The 18,582-nt window shown below is 52.0% G+C and overlaps 1 long non-coding RNA gene across 1 annotated transcript; it reads left to right on the forward strand.

Annotated features, from left to right (window-relative positions):
* Positions 1–11,853: 11,853 nt before the first annotated feature.
* Positions 11,854–18,171, forward strand: LOC114117783 (uncharacterized). Its single transcript, XR_003591404.3, has 3 exons — positions 11,854–12,971; positions 14,445–14,562; positions 17,308–18,171. It is a non-coding gene; the product is annotated as an uncharacterized LOC114117783 (long non-coding RNA).
* The last annotated feature ends 411 nt before the right edge of the window (positions 18,172–18,582 follow it).

Raw genomic sequence — 18,582 nt, forward strand, 5'->3', positions numbered from 1 at the left:
TGCCAAGATGACCTTCCTCTTACAAAAAGAGCACCCCTTCCAAATGCAGACTGGTGCAGCCACAAGGGAAAACGGTATGGAGGTTCCTTAAAAAACTGAAACCATTATATGCTCCAGCAAGCCCACTCCTGGGCATACATCCCGAGAAAATCATACTCGAGAAAGATACACGCACCCCAGCGTCCACGGCAGCACTATTCGCAACAGCCAGGACAGGGAAACAGACCTAAATGTCCATCGACAGAGGAACGGATGAAGAAGACGTGGGACGTATATACAGTGGGATACTACTCAGCCACGAAGAACAAACTAACGCCACTTGCACCAACATGGGTGTAACTAGAGATTATTATACTAAGTGAGATAGTCATACAGAGAAAGACAAATATCATATGATATCACTCATATGCGGAATCTAAAAGAATGATACAAATGAACTTATTTACAAACAGAAATAGACCCACAGACACAGAAACTTATGGTTCCCAAAGGGCAAAAGGGGTGGAGGAAGAGATAAATTAGGAGTATGGGATAAGCAGATGCAAACTACTGCTAATATAGAAAACTGATAAACAACAAAGTCCTATTGTATAGCACAGGGAACTCTAATCAGTATCCTGTGATAAAAACCAGTGGAAAATGATGTGGAATAGAATATGTATGGATATACAACTGAATCACTTTGCTGTACTCTTGAAACTAACATAACCCTGTAGACCAACTATAATTTAATTTAGAAGACAGCCCCTCTCACTGCCGTGTAATAGACATGTGGGAAAATTCACAGTCGATAAGGGACCTCTCACTGAGTCCCTACCAACTGAGCACAGCTGAGGCGCAGCACCCATGTCAAAACTCAGAACCAGAGCAGCCTCCGAAGCCCCCAGAAGCCCCTTCTGCACCCCCTGCCCTCAACAGCGCAGACCATCTGATCTTGAAATTCACTCTATGACAGATTCACAGAATGCTTCCTCTCTCAGCGCTGTGTTGGCGAGAGGCATCTGTGTTGTTGTGAGTACCAACAGCAAGTTCATTTCCTCCAAATTGTCACCAGTCTGACTGTGGACAGGGACTTGTGTGGGCCCCGGTTTGGGCTCCTAGACTGCCGTGAAGACGTGGGTGCAGGGCTGTGGATGCACATGACACAACACAGGAGTCACACTTGAGCTCAGCTGCAGCAGATGCTGTCAACCGGATTCCCAAAGTCCTTGCACCAACACGAGCTCCCGCCTGCCAATGTGCGAGGTTAGAAATCTCTCACGATGCCTTTTCAGGTTTCTGACCGCCTGGGTGAGTTTTCTGCACGCTGTGTCCTCTAAACCAGGGGCTTCTAATTCAACCAGGATCCCAGGTCTGGCGAGTCTTCCACAAGCCTAAGGAGATAGGGCTTCAAGTGACCCGACTGTCAGCCACGGTTATCTCTGTGCTCACTCACCCCGGGACCCAGTGGAGTCCCTGCCTCTGAAGCCGAACCCCTGCCTCTGAAGTGGAGCCGGGCTTTCATCTTCCCTTCAGGGGACAGCCTAGGGTCTGGGCCAGGCTGAGAAGATGCTGAGTCCGGGGCTGTGGCCAGACAGGCTCCCTGGGGATGTTGTCGGGCAGTTATCACAGGGAGTTGGGGCCTCTCTGCCGTCTCGCCTTCTGAACTGAGAGCTCCATCAAAGGGTTGTGTCCTTCCTTATCAAGAGGCAGGCAGGAGGCGGGGGTGGGGGCAGCCTGGGCTTGGAGGGGGAACCTAGTAACTCCCTCAGCCACACATCTAGGGGAGCCCCCATGGTGTGCCGGGCACTGTGTCGAGGGCGGGGTGCAATGACAAGGGAGGACTCAGGGCTGGGATTCAAGGAATAGGGTACAGGACATGCACGCTCATGGGTGCTGAGGACCTTGGGGAAGGCAAAGCTTTCTTAAACTCGACCCAGACAAGGCGATCCTACAAGACAAGGTTGGGACAATGGACCTCGTCAAAGTTAAAGACTTCTGTTCATCAAAGAAAGTGAAAATGTTAGTCGCTTAGTCATGTCTGACTCTTTGTGGCCCCATGGACTGTAGCCTGCCAGGCTCCTCTGTCCATGGAATTCTTCAAGCAAGAATACTGGAGTTGGTTGCCATTCCCTTCTCCAAGGGATCTTCCTGACCCAGGGATTGAACCTGCCTCTCCTGAATTGCAGGCAGATTCTTTACCGTCTGAGCCTCCAGGGAAGACTCTGCTCATTAGAAGATGCCATTAAGAAACTGGAAAGTCACAGACTGGAAGAAAATATTCCAAATACACATATCTGATCAAGGACTCACACCCGGAAAACACACATTAGATATAAAGAACTCTCAGTCCAGTTCAGTTCAGTTCAGTTGCTCAGTCGTGTCTGACTCTTTGCGACCCCATGAATCGCAGCACGCCAGGCCTCCCTGTCCATCACCAACTGCCGGAGTTCACTCAGACTCACGTCCATCGAGTCAGTGATGCCATCCAGCCATCTCATCCTCTGTTGTCCCCTTCTCCTCCTTCCCCAATCCCTCCCAGCATCACAGTCTTTTCCAATGAGTCAACTCTTCGCATGAGGTGGCCAAAGTACTGGAGTTTCAGCTTTAGCATCATTCCTTCCAAAGAAATCCCAGGGCTGATCTCCTTCAGAATGGACTGGTTGGATCTCCTTGCAGTCCAAGGGACTCTCAAGAGTCTTCTCCAACACCACAGTTCAAAAGCATCAATTCTTCGGTGCTCAACTTTCTTCACAGTCCAACTCTCACATCCATACATGACCACAGGAACTCTCAGGATCCCACAAATCAATGAGAAAAAGACATTCAGCTGGGTAAAAACCAGGTGCAAGCCCTGAATGGCAGGAGAACAGAAGAAACACCTCCTGGGCATCGCCGCTCACAGAGAAATGAGACAAAGTCACGAGACACACAGCTCCCGCCACAGAGGACTGAGGACTGGAGGAGGTGCAGAGCGCCCAGGCTGACATGCCTGCCTGTGGGGCCCGGAGTCACACAGGGGCGCAGCGAAGCGGTTTCCTAGTCCCCTCCTGGGCTCAGCCCCAAGAGAGTGAGCATGTCGGCCACCAAGAGATTCCTACAGAGATGACCACGGTGGCTTCATGGGTCACAGCCCCACACTGGGAATAACCCAAGGTCCATGGGTGAAGGATGGATGTGCCAACTGTGGGACCATCAGATGATGGAATCTACTCTGCAGCAGGAGAGATAGATGCCAGGATCAAAGTGGGCAATGGTGCAGATGAACCTCAAAACCTTATTGGCCCATGTAATGACCCCTGAGCCCATGGCAAAGACCACCACGCCCAAACAATGACCTCCGAGCCCACACAATGACCACCGAGCCCACACAATGACCACTTAGCCCATGGCAATGACCACCGAACCCACACAATGAGCACTGTGCCCACAGGAAGGACCCCGGGCACACGTTGCAATAGGGGGACGCTCCTGTCTGTGTGTGTGCATGTATTCTCTGGCTTGGACCATTGCAGAAGCCTTCTAATATCAGTCCTTGCCTCCACATCTCTGATGAAGTCATCTTTTTATTTTTTAAACTTCTGTTTATTTATTTGGCTGCATCAGGTCTTAATTGCGGCATGCAAACTCTAAGTTGTGGCACATGGGCTGAAGTTCCTTGACTAGGGATTGAACTCAGGCCCCCTGCACTGGGAGCTCAGAATCTTAGCCAGTGGCCCACGAGGGAGGTGTGATCTTTTCAAATAGTGAGCTGTATCGTGTCACTCCCGTGCTTAACAATCTTCCACTGCCTACAAGATCAAGTCCAAATTTCCTGACAAGACATCCAAGGCTCTCCCAGGCTCACTTTAAGTTCCTCTTTCTGGCTTCCTATCTTGTGATGAAGCCTTACTTTTCAGGCCCTTCCTGGAAGCTGCCTGTATTTACTTTGTTTCCTTTCTTCCACCCGGAATGCCCTTTGTTTATTTTTCCACCTGGAAAAGAGCCCATTCCTTCCCCTCAGCCAGTGGTTCTTGGCTACAAGTAGCTTTGCTCCCAGGGACGCTTTGGCGATAACGGAGCTGTCTCTGGCAAGATGACCGTGTGTGTGCTACTGGTCAAAGCTACAGTGCTGCCGAATATCCTACAAGGCACACGTGTCGTGTCCAATTCTTTGCGACCCATGGACTGTAGCCCGCCAGGCTCCTCTGTCCAGGTTATTCTCCTGGCAAGAATACTGGAGTGGGTTGCCATCTCCTCCTCCAGGGGATCTTCCTGACCCAGGGGTCGAACCCATGTCTCCTGCATCTCCTGCCCTGGCAGGCGGATTCTCCACCACTGAGCTACCTGGCATGAGACAGCCCCAAATGTCTCCCCCAAGGCTGAGGCTGAGCAAGCCTGCTCTAAGCCTGTCACGTCAGGTCCCCAGCATCAGTGTCCCTTTCCTCTCCGGCCAGTGAAGCCAGCTGTGTGGGCGGCAGTTTGATGGGGACGAGTCCATCTCTCTGCCTGGCCAGGAGCTCCCCAAGTGCAGGGACTATGTCCTCATTAGCGTCACCACGGGTTAACCCAGGGCTTGGGGAGGGGAGGTGGGGGGAAGACTTGGAAAATGTTAGTGGACAGGAAATTGAGGATTCAACATATAGCTCTAATTAGAACTAGGAATTTGGCCTGGGATCTGGGTAGGAATGTCAGGAAAACACGAACCCCTGACATTGGAGCACAGTGAGGTAGTCAAGGGCAGACTCTCTTGGTTTCAAAAACTGTAACAAAGCAGCTGTGTGACCCTAGGCCGCTCACTTGACATCTCTGTGCCTCTGTCATCTGCAGGACGGAGATGATGTACATGCTCGTCTGTAGTGGATTCACATGTCCACGCCTCCTCCAGCCCGCCTCCCACCTGCAGGTGCCTCTGTCTCCTTCCCTCGAACCTGGGCAGTCGGCTTGGTGGCCTCGGAGCAGAGGTTGCAGAGGACGTGACTTGGGGTGACTCTGAGTCAGGGTTGGAAAAGGCTGTGCACTTCTTGCCAGTTTTTGGAGGAAGCTTGCTCTAGAGCCTTCAGCACTGTGGGCGAGTCTGGCTGTGCGGAGGCCTCACTGAGACCCCACTATTTTTTGGTGCTGGGTGCTGTTTGTGGGGGTGTCCGCACTCCTCGTGGGAGGTCAGGGTGAGGCCTTGGACCGCCAGCCTCAGTCCTGGCTGGCCCTGCCTCCTGCAGCTCGGATCCCCTGACCTTCCAGGCCCCTGTCCTCTGTCTGTGCCCTGACGGTAATGCGAGCTGTTAGGACCACAGGAGCTAAAACCCGGGGAGCGGGCAGCACAGAGCCCGGTGGGGAGCGAGTCCTGAGCCCTAGGAGCACCTGCCCCTCACGGGAAAAGCGAGGAACCCCTGCGAGGGGCTGGCTCTTCCTCTCCCTGTCCCCTCGAAGAGGACCCCCAAGTCCAGAGGAGCACGGGCGCTGGGGCTGCAGGATCCCTGGGCCCCTCCTCCCTCTGGGAGGACAGTGGGACAGAGCACCAAGGTGCCGGATCTCGGGGGTGGGCCCGGGCCCGCTGATGCCAACAGCAACGCCGCAGAGGGCCTGAGGGGGACCAGCTCGATGCAGCTGTGGGGCCTGGGGCCGGGCACTCAGCCTCTCTGTGCCTCAGTTTCCCCTCCTGGGCGGTGACCCTGGGGGGCTACGAGGGCCCAGAGGTGGTCTGGACCAGGTCTGAGCGTAGGGCCGAGGCTCTGGGCTCGGCGTTTCCTCTGCTCAGGGAGAGTCCGGTGAGACTAGCCGCTTTGTTTCTAGGAAACTCATCTGCAACTGGTTCTAATAAAGCCGGGGCGGCCGGGCCAGAGGGCAGGAAGTGAGGAAGGGCCAGCGCAGCTCCCCTGGGCCCAGGGGCCCGGTCACACAGGGTCCCCGGAGCCCCCTCCTAGGACTCTGCGGCCAGACGTCTTCCTGGCCCGAGGAGGTCGGCCGCGGTCCTGGGGAGGGTCCCCGGGCGAGGGTGCCACGGCGGTCCGCGTCCCTCTTCCCATGCCCCCCGCCCCCACCACCTCTCCTGGGCCGCCGCTGACACTGAGGGATTGCTCCCCAAGGCGGCGTGCGAGTACACGAGGACGCGCTTCCGCGGCAATTAATCACGCTTTACGTCCTCCGTGCTGCCGAGGGCGCTCCCGAGGGTGGAGTTTTCTGGGGATTAGATGGGCCTGATGACAGGCATGGGGCTGGAGCTCCTGTGGTCGGGCTGGCCCGGTGGGCCCTCCACGGTCTCGGGGCTTCACAGGCTCCCTTTCCCACAGGGCTGCAGGAGGGTGATCTTGGCAGGGACTTGAGGCATCAAGGTGCCTCTCTGCCCAAGAACCACCCCAAAGCATAACTGATCAGACACTCAACTGCGTGAGGCTTTCAGCCAATTGGCGTTGGACCACCCACTCGTGTAGAGGGTGTGTGTGTCCACGAAGCCCCCACTGAACTAATGCTGGAAACTGAGGGCAAAGCAGTGGGGACAGGCCAGCCATTCTGAGCCGAGTGATGTGTGGCCCGGGCTGCCCCACCAAGCAAGGGAAGGCACAGGTGCTCAGCCTTTCTCCCGGCAGTGGAGAATCGCCCTGGGGTGTTCCCAGTCTAGCAGGCAGAAGGGGTCTGTTAAGAGACCCACGCAGAGCAATCTCAGTTTCACCCTGCCTTGGGGAGTCCTGCCCTTCACTGGCACCCAGGGTCCTGGGCTCTAAGACGAAAGGGTCAGGGCCGGGACCCAGCCTTGAGGAGTCCATGGAAGAGCGCTCAGTGTCTGTGCTGAGCCCAGCACTTCTACGCTCAACTAGTTTACTCCAGGAGCGCAAGGTTAGTTAAACATATGAAGTAACCACATTAACAGAAGGAAAGAGAAACACCATATGGCTGTTTTGATATATTCACAAAAGAAAAACAAGAGAATTCAGACTGTTTTTAGAGGTGGCATCATCGTAGACACAGAAAATCCTAGGGAGTCTACAATGACTACTGTGGAAGTACTAAGTGGATGCAGTGAGGGAGCAATTTACCATGTCAATTTACCAAAATTAGTTTAGTTGTGTTTTTGCAAAGCAGTCATTGATAATCAGAAGAGAAAAAATTTAAGGTACCATTTAAAATAATATCAAAATCATAACACATTAAAGGAAAAATTACGCCATAAAGTATTGCTGAGAGAAATTAAGGAAGACCTACATCAAAGGAGTAATACACCATGTTTATGGATAAAAAGAGTCCCTGTATTTAGAAGACAGTTTCCCCCAAATTGATCTATAGATTTAACACCATCTTAAAAAAAATCCCAACAGCCTTAAAAAAAAAAAAAAAAAAGAAGAGAAATGGACAAGTTGACTCCAAAACCTATACACAGAAATGGAAAGGGCTTAAGCTATCAGAAACAGTTTTGGAGAACAAGGATAAAATTGGAAGGAGTGTGTGACCTGATTTCAAACCGCACTATAAAGAGACAGTGTTTGGGACAGCGTGGTGATGGCATGAGGACTTCTGTGGGCCAAGGAAGCAGAGAAGCACCCGCTCACTGACCCGCACCCATGTGGCCAGCTGAGTCTCCACAAGAGTGGACATCAAGGGAAGGATGGACTTTTCAACAAACTATGCTGAATGGATAACCACACGGAGCAGGGCTGCCCATTAGAAATCCAACGCTGGGGCTTCCCTGGTGGCTAAGCTGCTTCCCAGTGGCTAAGAATCTGTGCTCCCAAGGGAGTGAGCCCAGGTTCAATCCTAGTTGGGGAACTAGATCCCACACGCGGCAACTAAAGATTCTGCAGGCTGCAAAGAAGATAAAAGATCCTGTGTGCCACAGCTAAGACCCAACACAGCCAAATAAATAAAATAAATAAAAAAATATATATATACACACAGAAAGTTTGTCCTCTTTAAAAAAATATAATACAAGTTACATAGGTAATTTTAAGGTCTCGGCAGTCATATTAAAAAAGTAAAAGGAAACAAGTGAAATGAACATTAATGTTATATTCCTTAACCCAATCTATCCAAAACACTGTCACTTTGACATTGACATCTCATAGTTTTTTTGGTCCCAGGTCTTCGAAATCTGATGCGTATTTTATGCTTAAAGCACATCTCAGTTCAGATTAACCACATCTTAAGCGCACAACAGCAACCTGTGGCCACAAGCTGCAATTTTGAACAGTGTAAATTAAGGAAAAAAATGCACCTTGAACATTATCTCACACCACTTATAAAATTAAGCTGAAACAGATCATAGAACTACATATAAAAGCTGCAATTATAAAACTTCAAGAACACATAGAATATCTTTATAACTGTGGGATAGTCAATTATCCCTTAGATAAAGCACAAAAAGCATAAACCATAAAAGAAAAAGCAATAATTGAACTTAATAAAAAATTTAAACTTATCTTCCTCAAAAGATACCATTTAAAGGGACTTCCTTTAAATGGTAAGGAAGTGGCTAAGACTCCTTGCTCCCAGTCCAGGGGGCCTGGGTTCGATCCCTGGTCAAGGAACCAGATCCCACACGCTGCACCTAAGAGTCTGCAAGTGCAGCTAAAGATTCTCCATGCCAATACACGTGGCATGCAAGGGTCCTGCAACCCCCAACTAAGGGGGTCACATGCAGCAGCTAAAAAAAAAAAGATCCTACATGTCACATCTGAGATCTGGCACTGCCAAATAAATATCTTTTAAAAAGATACCAGTTAGGAAACAGAAGAGCCTATTCCAGTCACTGACTGGGAGAAGGTATTCATGATTAGTATATTTGACGAAGGACTTGTATTCAGTCCTTGATAAAGTAAAAAACAAATGAGCCCAACTCCGAACATCTTACATTGAATAATAAGAAGCCAACAACACCATGGAAAAACATGGACGAATTACTAGAGGTGTGTGAAACTGCTACACAGAAAGATACGTGAACAGTCAGTAAAGATGGTCAGCCCCACTAGTTATCAGAGAAATGCAAATGAAAACCACAATGGGATACATATCCGTTAGGGTTGCTAACAATACCAACTGCTGGCAAAGACTGGAACAACTGCAACGTCTGTTGCTGACGGGCATGTGCAGTTATATAATAACTGTGGAAAACAATGTCCTAATTTCTTGTAGGACCAACATACATTTCCCACATGACCCAGTAATTCCACTCCTATTCATTTGTCCAAGAGAAATGAAAACACAGGACCGCAGAAATACTTGAACAACAATCCTGCAACAACTCTGTAATTGTAACCCCAAACTGGAAACAGTTCAAATGCCTATGAAGGGGTCAGTGGATAAGTAAAGTATGGCATATCCATGCAATGGAATACTACTCAGTTTCAAAAGGGAGGAAAACCTGATTGATGCATGTAAAGTGAATCTTTAAAAGATGCTGGTGAAAAAGGGCATATACAGAAGAGAAGGTATTTGGTATGATTCCCCTAACATGAAACTCTGGAAAGGACAAATCTAATGTAACAGAAAGTGGATCAATAGTTGTTTGGGCCAGGATTGGGGGAGGGGCAAGGGCTGCCTGAAGAGGGGCTCAAGAGAACTTTTGGGGGTGATGATGGGATGTCCTGTAAATATGCCTTGTTTGTGACAGTAATTACATGAATGGCATAAATTTTTTGAAATCTGTTGAAACATAGACTTGAAATGGGTGCTTTTCACTGTACACAAATTATACCTTTAAAAAGTTCAAGGAGCTTCCCTGGTGGTCCGGCGGCTAAGACTCTGTACTCCCAATGCAGGGGGCCTGGGTTCCATCCCTGCTCAGGGAACTAGATTCCCATATGCCGCAGCCAAGAGTTCGCAGGCTGCCACTCAAGATCCTGTGTGCTGCAACTACGACCTGGTGCAGCCAAATAAATAGATAAATATATAGAATAAATAACATAACATAACAAATAAAATAATATAGTAATAAATAAATATAAAAGGTCAAGAACACTTATCATTTCATAAAAAAATAGAATGCACAGATTAGCTGAAATTTAAAACACACACACACACACGACCTGTAATCCCACCCTTTGGAAATTATACTGCAAGTACTTTGGCCTATAGCCCAAATGACACTGCAGGCATTTTGTCTGTACCTAGGTCGTGCATATGTATGTAGTGTTTTACAAAATCAGAGTCATGTGACATTCACTATTTCGTAACTTCCTTTTTCCATTTAACAGCATCTGGAAAACATACTTCCACACCCACAGAAGCTCTCCCATACCCACACTTTAATGGCAGTGGAAGCGCTGTGTCCTGTGACTCTACCCTCCTTTGTATCACCCAGCCCTGCCTGGGGGACACTGAGGCTGTTTCCCATTATTTGCCATCACAACCATGCTGAGCTAAACATCCTCAGAGCTATGTCTTTTTGCTCATCAAATGGTTTCCCTGGTTGAGTTCAGAGCAGGAGATTAAGGCAGTGGATGGGGGCCAGTCCCGCAGCCCAACACCCTATCAGTGTGTGAGATGTCCTTGACGATGAATTTCAGGACCCACTCAGCCTTTTTCCTCTTGGCTCCCCACCTGAGGTCTCTCTGAGACAAGGACTGGTGAAAGCCTGCAGGGTCTGTTCTTCTAGAGGCCTGTGGGTGGAGGTGTGCGGGGGAGGGATCTGGCACCTGCGGGGAGAAATATTTGAGCTGCTGGGAGCTTTTCTCTCAGGGAGGCCCACGGGTGGGAGGCCCCTCTGCCTGGCAGGGCTGGGAGGCAGGCCAGGCCCGGAGCCACACTCCCTAGCAAACACCACCTGGTCCAGGTCATTCCCGCAGTACTGGTCCGGGCACTGCCCAGGGACCTTGCCTGGGCCGGGGGTGGAGCTGGTGGCTAAGGGCCCGAGCGCCATCTCCAGTTGGAAACTTCCCTCATCTTCTCCTGCTGGTGTCTGAGCGATGGCTGCTGTGGTCAGCGGGAAAGGGTATGGTTTCGGTAAGTCAGGGGTCTACTGTATCTCCACCGCGCTGGCCAAGCGGGAAGATCTGCACAACAGATCTCTGGCCCTTTTCTGGCTCATCCCAGTGTTCTCCCTGCCCAACACGTGATGCCTGCTATGTGATCAAATTTGGCTAACGTTTTCCCAAAGGCGATCCTCGTTCCTCTCCTCTCCTTTCAAATAGATATTAGACCACCCCAACCCCATCTCCCTGCAGGGGACAGAAGACTATTCCATGGACTCCCCACTCCTGGGGTTCCTATTTTTCTATTTGGAAAACCATTTCAAGGAGGCGATAATTATATAGGGTAAAACTAATTTCAAACAGTGAAAAAGGACAGAGGGTGAAAAGGACCTCTCCCCTCCATTCCCTAAAGCCCCTCCCGAAGGCAATGGCACCCTACTTCAGTACTCTTGCCTGGAGAATCCAATGAATGGAGGAGCCTGGTGGGCTGCAGTCTATGGGTCTCTAAGAGTTGGACACGACTGAGCGACTTCACTTTCACTTTTCACTTCCATGCATTGGAGAAGGAAATGGCAACCCACTCCAGTGTTCTTGCCTGGAGAATCCCAGGGACGGGGCGGGTTGGGGGGGGGGGAGCCTGCTGGGCTTCCGTCTATGGGGTCGCAAAGAGTCAGACACGACTGAAGCGACTCAGCAACAGCAGCAAAGATCTTTACAACTTATCCTAAAGGAGATCAACGCTGAATATTCATTGGAAGGACTGATGCTAAAGCTGAAGCTCTAATACTTTGGCCACCTGATGCAAAGAGTCGACTTATTGGTAAAGACCCTGATGCTGGGAAAGATTGAAGGCAGGAGGAGAAGGGGACAACAGAGGATGAGACGGTTGGATGGCATCGCTGACTCAATGGACGTGAGTTGTAAAGCTCTCTAGGCAGACATGCCAGATGTACGTCATGTTCAGAAGAACATTCCACATCAGTTCGTAAGACGTTCACTCACTCCATCTTTTCACGCTCATAGGTCTTTTACAGATGCTCTGGAAGATCCCTAAGTCATCTGCGGCACAGGGATCAGCATAGTGTCAGTGTGGCCGTCTTGTTGTGCAGACTCAGAGGATGTCCCAGGTCCTGGCATGAAGGACGCCTTCAGTCAGTGTTGGCGGCTGTGTCCAGGGAGAGGGGTTCTGATGGTGATGAAACCAGAGAAAGGGTAAAGGAACTAAAGGGTGTTGTGTTCAGCTGTATTCAGCGGATGCCAGCTGTATTCAAGTGCCTCGGGCTGTAACGAGGCTCGATTGTGGGGCTGGCTCTAAAGGTTCCATGGAGGAGGAGGCAGGAGGCCAGCTTCATCTCATCATGGGGAATGAACTTCCCAGCCCTGGAAAGGAATGAGCTCCCCACTCCTGGAAGCAGGCGAGCTGGACATCAGCTTCTTGGTGATGCGAGCATTGGACGAGGCAAGGTCTTAGACTAGATTCTAGGTGGTGGGACGCAAGAGGAGAGCCTGGTCCAGGAAGTCCATCACAGTAGTATCATTCTGGTTTTACTGATGCCACTGTGGGTGGCTTGGTTCCTTTGTTCTGCTCCAGGTATTTCTCCACTGAGCAGTGGGGACCCCAGTGTGGTTGGTGGCTGCCTGGAGGGGATGGAGAGATGGCTGTGTCATTGGTGAAGGAAGCTCACCCTTTTATCTCAGCGGAGATCCCTCTGCCAACCTTGGCCATCCTTGCCTATTCTTGTCTAGTTGTTGCTTAGTCGCTCGGTCCTGTCTGACTCTTTGCGACCCTGTGGACTGCAGCACGCCAGGCTTCCCTGTCCTTCACCATCTCCCAGAGCTTGCTCAAACTCATGTCCATTGAGTCGGCGATGCATCCAACCATCTCACCCTCTGCCATCCTCTTTTCCTGCCCTCAATCTTTCCCTGCAACAGGGTTTTTTCCCAATGAGTCGGCTCTTCGAATCAGGTGGCCAAAGTATATTGGAGCTTCAGCTTCAGCATCAGTCCTTCCAATGAATATTCAGGACTGATTTCCTTTAGGACTGACTGGTTTGATCTCCCTGAGTCCAAAGAACTCTCAAGAGTCTTCTCCAGCACCACAGTTCTTGTCTGGTGAGTGGTTGAAATCCAGGTGGGCTGCCTGGCAGGAACGGCAGGAATTTGTGGCTGGAGGCAGCCCGTTCTTTAGGAAGGATGGGCTGGGTGGGGTCGGGGGGAGAGTCAGGGGGCAAAGGGCAGGCAGGAAATCAGCAGCCCACCCACGTCTCCGCCTGCACAGGCTGCGGTGGGCAGAAACTGCTTCCTCTCTCACCCCTGTTTGCGGAGAAAGGAACTAGACTCAGTTCCTGAATTGGAAAGGAGAGGAAAGGGTGAAGGCTGCGAACCACTGACAGCGCTGCACTTTCCCCAGCTCCTGGGAACCCGCGAGGCGGAAACGGAGTTTTTGCAGCTGGTTTCCAAGGTTGATGAACAGCAGAAGACTTGGCGGTTAAGACAACAGGTCCAGATTTCCGGTCCTCCAGGAGTCTTTCCAGAGAAACAGCACTCGCTAGAAGTGCCACCTGGGGGTCTTCCCGGTCATGGCAGGTCCCGAACCAGCCCACGTCAGTCCTGCTAGTGCGCGACCTGGGGCAGGACCCCTGCCCCCTGCTCCGCACCCAGGAGTCCTTGGCTGGGAGCATCACCCCTCACAGACCTGTCTTCAGATTTAATCGAGATCGAAGGTAGAAAGTAGCTACTACATATAATTTCAAAGACCTGGATGCTGGGAGTGAGTCAGACCTTTCAAAATGGCCTCTCAGTGGTTAGGCTTCCCTCAATAGCTCAGACAGTAGGTAAAGAATCTGCCTGCACTGCAGGAGACTCGGGTTGGATTCCTGGGTCAGGGAGATCCCCTGGAGAAGGAAATGGCAACCCACTCCAGTATTCTTGCCTGGAGAATCCCAGGGACAGAGGAGCCTGGTGGGCTACAGTTCATGGGGTCGCAAGAGTTGGACACGACGGAGGGCCTGAACCGCCACCAAGTGGTTCGGCGTAATTATCCTAATAACAAGCAAGTCAGTACTGACGTGAGCAGCTAACAGTGGAGTAACAACAATGACAGTGTCAGCATTTATACTGTTCTTGCCAGGAGTTCAGGCGCTGTGCTAAGGGCTTTATATGGATTATTATAACGGGTCGCCACGAGAATCTGAGACTGCAGTGGTGTTATACCCACTTCTGCAGCGAGGAAACTGAGCTGAGAGAAGGGAAAACAATTGCCCAAGGCCACTCAACCTGCTGGTGGGTGGCTGATATCCAAATACAGGCTCCTGTCCTGCCCATCCCCCTCCACTGGACACACACACACACACACACACACACACTCACACACTCACGCAAACACACACATGGGCAGCAGATCTTCACCTGGGGCTCAGGGTCTCAAGGCAGGTGCAGTAGACTTCTAGGGGACCCAGAACTGTATGCACATTTATGTAAATATGAATTATTTCTCCCTGGGGAGCAGCTGCATTGATTTATAAGATTTCTAAGCATGCTAATTGGGAAAGTAATCAACTGACTGTCATATATCGGATTTGCTAGAAACAGACTCTGGAAGAAACCAGGAAGGGGTGAAGCAATCAGAAAGAAAGAAGAAGCCAGGCCAGCAGCAGTTTTTGCGATAGCCAGCCTCAGCCTGACCCCGCCGGGGCTCCAGAGGGTGAGTCACATGGCAGAGCTCGACAGTCCACGGCAGGGTAATATTGGGGTGAGTGGGGGACACCGATCCAGAGTCACAAGATGTTGGAACTGCCAATCACGGCTTGTCATTCTCCACTGGGTCCTGGTTGAAAAGCCAGCCCTGAAGGACATGCTGGGGGCAACTGGGCAAAATCTGGAAGTGGGCTGGGTATCTGACGGTGTTAGGAGATGGATGCTAGCTTTGCTAGGTGAGCAGATGGCATGGTGAGCATGTGGAAGGATGGCTTTCTGGCGACGCGTGCTGCAGTATTTAGGGTGGAAGGGTCCTGCTGTCTGCCAGACAATCTAAAATGGTTCAACACACCTCTCCAACTCTCAGATGAGAAGAGGCTTAGGCAAAAAGATTGTAATTGTTGAGTTGAAGTTGTGGATATATGGGAACCATTCACTTTCATTACTCATTTTCTCAATTTGAAAAACTTCATAATGAACGTTTGAAAGACTCCTCTGAGGGCAGATAACCCTCAAGGCAAGTGTCTGCACGCGCTGAGGGCTCAGCCCGTGGGAACAGTCTCCACCTGAGTTACTGGTTGACCACAGGCCTGGCCGGGGGCTGACTGCCCGCTTCTTGCCCTGGAGTCCCCGGGCTGCACCTCAGGGGTCCCAAAGCCAGCACATGATTTCAGCCGGGCCCTCACATACCCCGCGTGTCAAGGCCACACCTTGTTCCCACAACCTTTCAGCCGCCTGGTGAGTGCCCTTGTGCTGGGCTAGCCCTGGGGCTGCCTGGACCCCAAGGTGGTGGACCCAGGGCGTCCCGGCGTAGCTGGCCCCTCTTCCTTCCAGACATTCACGTGTCAGTGCTTGAGGAGCGCTTTCCCCTCGGGCCTGCTGGGAAGCGCTGGTGGCTGTGAGCTGGCGTGGCTGCACCGCTGCCTTCTGGGGCTGCCCGGAAAGCCTGGGTGCTGGTGGCGGTGGGAGGGCAGGCCAGGGGCCCTGGCGCTGGAGTATCCGGGCTCAGCAGGGTGGATGGAGGGCCGGCCCGGGGCTGTCCCAGGATGCGCACCTGGCATCGCCCAGAGCTGACCCTCTTGGGATGCGTGGAGCCTTCAGTGAGGACGATACAGGAGCCAGGAGAGGCTGGCAGGGCACAGGCTGGTCTCGCCTGCCCAGTGCACTGGGACCACGAGGGTGAGCACGTGCAGGGGGTGGGTGGGCCTGAGACTCTGAATTTCCCTCTGGCCTCGGCTATGTGGATGCCCCTGCCCGGTACCACTCTCCTTGGCCTCAAGGGAAGGCAGCTCTGGGGAGGGGGAAGGAATGGGGCGGAGCCTTGCCCTCCCTGCCACCACTCACAGGGACCAGGTGCCCGCCTGCAGGCCGCTTGTGTGCTGCCTGGCCGTGGGTACACGTGGGTGCCTGACCCTGGGGCCAGGGGTCAGCGGCCCTCCATCAGTCATCATGACCCGAGCTGGAGGGAGGCGGGCCCCTTCCTGAGAGGAAGCCGAGCGTGGGATGCCAATGCCTGTGCTCAGCACACGGGCGGGCCTGAGGCCCTCCCCACTCCACCGCTCAGCAGCCTCTGGGTGCTGTGGGGGAGAGTGGCAGGACGCAGACCACAGGGAAACCAGCCCCAATCCATCCTGTGCTGAGGTTTAGAATCTAGCTGGCTCTTCCTAACATGAGCGGTGTTCCCCCACCCCCAACTGCTTCCCCATGAAGAGGGGGAAGGCTACATCTCAGGTTCTTTCCCAGGTTTGTCTCATTCCCGAGCGGGAGGCCCTGGGACTCCCCGCTGGAGGAAACATGTGCAGCCCTGCTCTCACCCCCAAGCTCCTCCAAGGAGCAGTCCTCGGGGGTCCCCCTAGTGCAAAGAGTCCCTGCTTCCTTTGTCCATGGTCTGGACAGAGGACATAAGTTTGCACCACTCTGATTCAGACGTCAGGGGGGCTGTGGGCAACGGCCCCATCCGCTGCGTCCCCGCCCTCTTCTCCATCCCTTCATCCAGCCGACTGGCCAGCGCTTGCTCTCCTCTGACCAGGCAGACGCGCTCTGTCCGCCCCGCCTTCGCCCTGGCTGTTCCCTCTGCCGGGCCTGCTGTCCCCCCAGTGACTCCGCTCCTCGCTGCATTCCGTCTGTGCTCCGTGAGGCCCCCACGGCCCCTTACTTGCTTCTGTGATTTGATGTCACAGCATTTACATCCACTCGGTTTTTTTTTCCTGTTGTTAGTTTGCTTTGTCTGTTAGGTTTTAATATGCTTGTCACCTGTGGTCCCCTCTGGAATGCGTTTGCTCTGTAGAACGTCCCAGGATGTGGCTCAACAGACGGTAGCCGGTCAATCAAAATGTGTGGCCGGGTGAACGGATGAGTGAGTGAGCAGCACAGATCACGCGCTGAACGCCTTTCCGATCTCTGAGTGAGTGGCTGCTAGCTATGGAGAGAATGCAAGCCCACGAGTGACAAGCGGCTACCCTTACGTCAGATCCAGGCTAATCAGGGGTGTCGAAGGGCTGATTATGAAGTGGCTGTGCCCCTTTTGTCCAGCAGAGGGCAGCCAATTCCTGACAGCTTGAGATCCCTGCCTTGCTAAGAAGGGCTTGTTTCTTTTTTTCCTCTTTGAACTTATTTTTAAGTTTAATGGGAAATATTTTTTTCAAAAATCCCACAGTCCACATGGGGGGGGGGGGAGAATGACTTGATCTGATACACAGGCACTTGGGAAACTGTCTCCTCCTAAGCTTCAAAGTGACTCTTCTCTTTTCAGGACACACAGAGACCTGTGGCACGGCTCTTAGATTCTGAGGAGCCCAGGAGTGGAGCTTGTTATCTCAAACTTCTCAGAGTCCATCGGGTCTGCTGCAGCCCATCATTGCCGACTGGCCTGCTTGCCTGCGTCACAGCCGCAGGGCTCTGTCTTTGGAGCAGAATTCCCCAGGAGATGTCTGCAGCAAGGCCAGGGGCTGCCCTGGCGAGGGAGAGGGTGGGGGAACAGGAAGCCTCAGCTGTGTGTCTGGTCTGGTACTAATTAGCTGTGTGACCTTGGGCTAGTCACTTAACCTCTCTGGTCTGTTTACTTTTCTGTAAATGGGGTGCCAGATTGACTCATCTTGAAGTTCCTTTGAGCACAAAAGTCCATAGGGAGGGGAAGGCTCCAAGCCCAGTGCCTGGGATAGGGCAGGCCTTGGAGGCACTTCATAAATGCCTGGATTGTGTGAGACTCGGGGCGGACATGGGTGGATCTGCAGTCAGTGTTTATTTCCAGCTTTGGAGTGGAACTGAGGCTGGCTCTTGGTCCTGCCACTAATGGTGACCTCTAGTGGCTTGTTTCTCTGAGCCTCAGTTTACCCATCTGTAGGACGGGTGTATACCTCTGCATGGGTGTTGCGAGTTCCCAAAGTGATAACAATTTAGTGTGTGTGTGTGTGTGTGTGTGAGAGAGAAAGAGAGAGAGAGAGAGAGAGAGAGAACATGCGGATATGTGAGTTTTGAGTGTGTGTAAGTATGCATGTGATGGGGGACAGTGGAGAAAAAAATCTAAAACATAATCTTTTAAAATTGGGGTGAATTCACATGTATTTGAAATGAAATATAAATATAAGTTTCACATTTATAGTGAAATTCGCACAATTATTTTCAAGTGTGTAGTTCAGTGATTAATCTTTCAAAAGAACTTAGAAATTAGGGAAAGAGTGAGAACCCACTGTCAGGACCTGTGCCAAATGCTTTGCCCGCATGTTGTCATTCGATCCTCACAACTCCATGAGGGAGGAAGGGACTTGGCAGAGAAGGAAATGAGAGCTCAGAGAGGTTGAGCAACTTTCCCAAGAGCACCCAGCCAGGAAGTACAGGGCAGGGTTCAACCCTAGGGGTCCCTGGTCCAGGCGCAGGAGGTGATGAAGGGCCCACAGCCCCCTGGCCGTCCTTCTGACCTGACTCAGAAGCCCTGGGAAGGGCCGCAGGCAGGCTCGGGTGGGGGCCGGGATGATGGGCAGGGCGGCAGGGGCCCAGTTAAGTCACTTGACCTCATCATCCCTTCATT

Source organism: Ovis aries, chromosome 14, assembly GCF_016772045.2.
Source record: "Ovis aries strain OAR_USU_Benz2616 breed Rambouillet chromosome 14, ARS-UI_Ramb_v3.0, whole genome shotgun sequence".
NCBI lineage: Eukaryota > Metazoa > Chordata > Mammalia > Artiodactyla > Bovidae > Ovis > Ovis aries.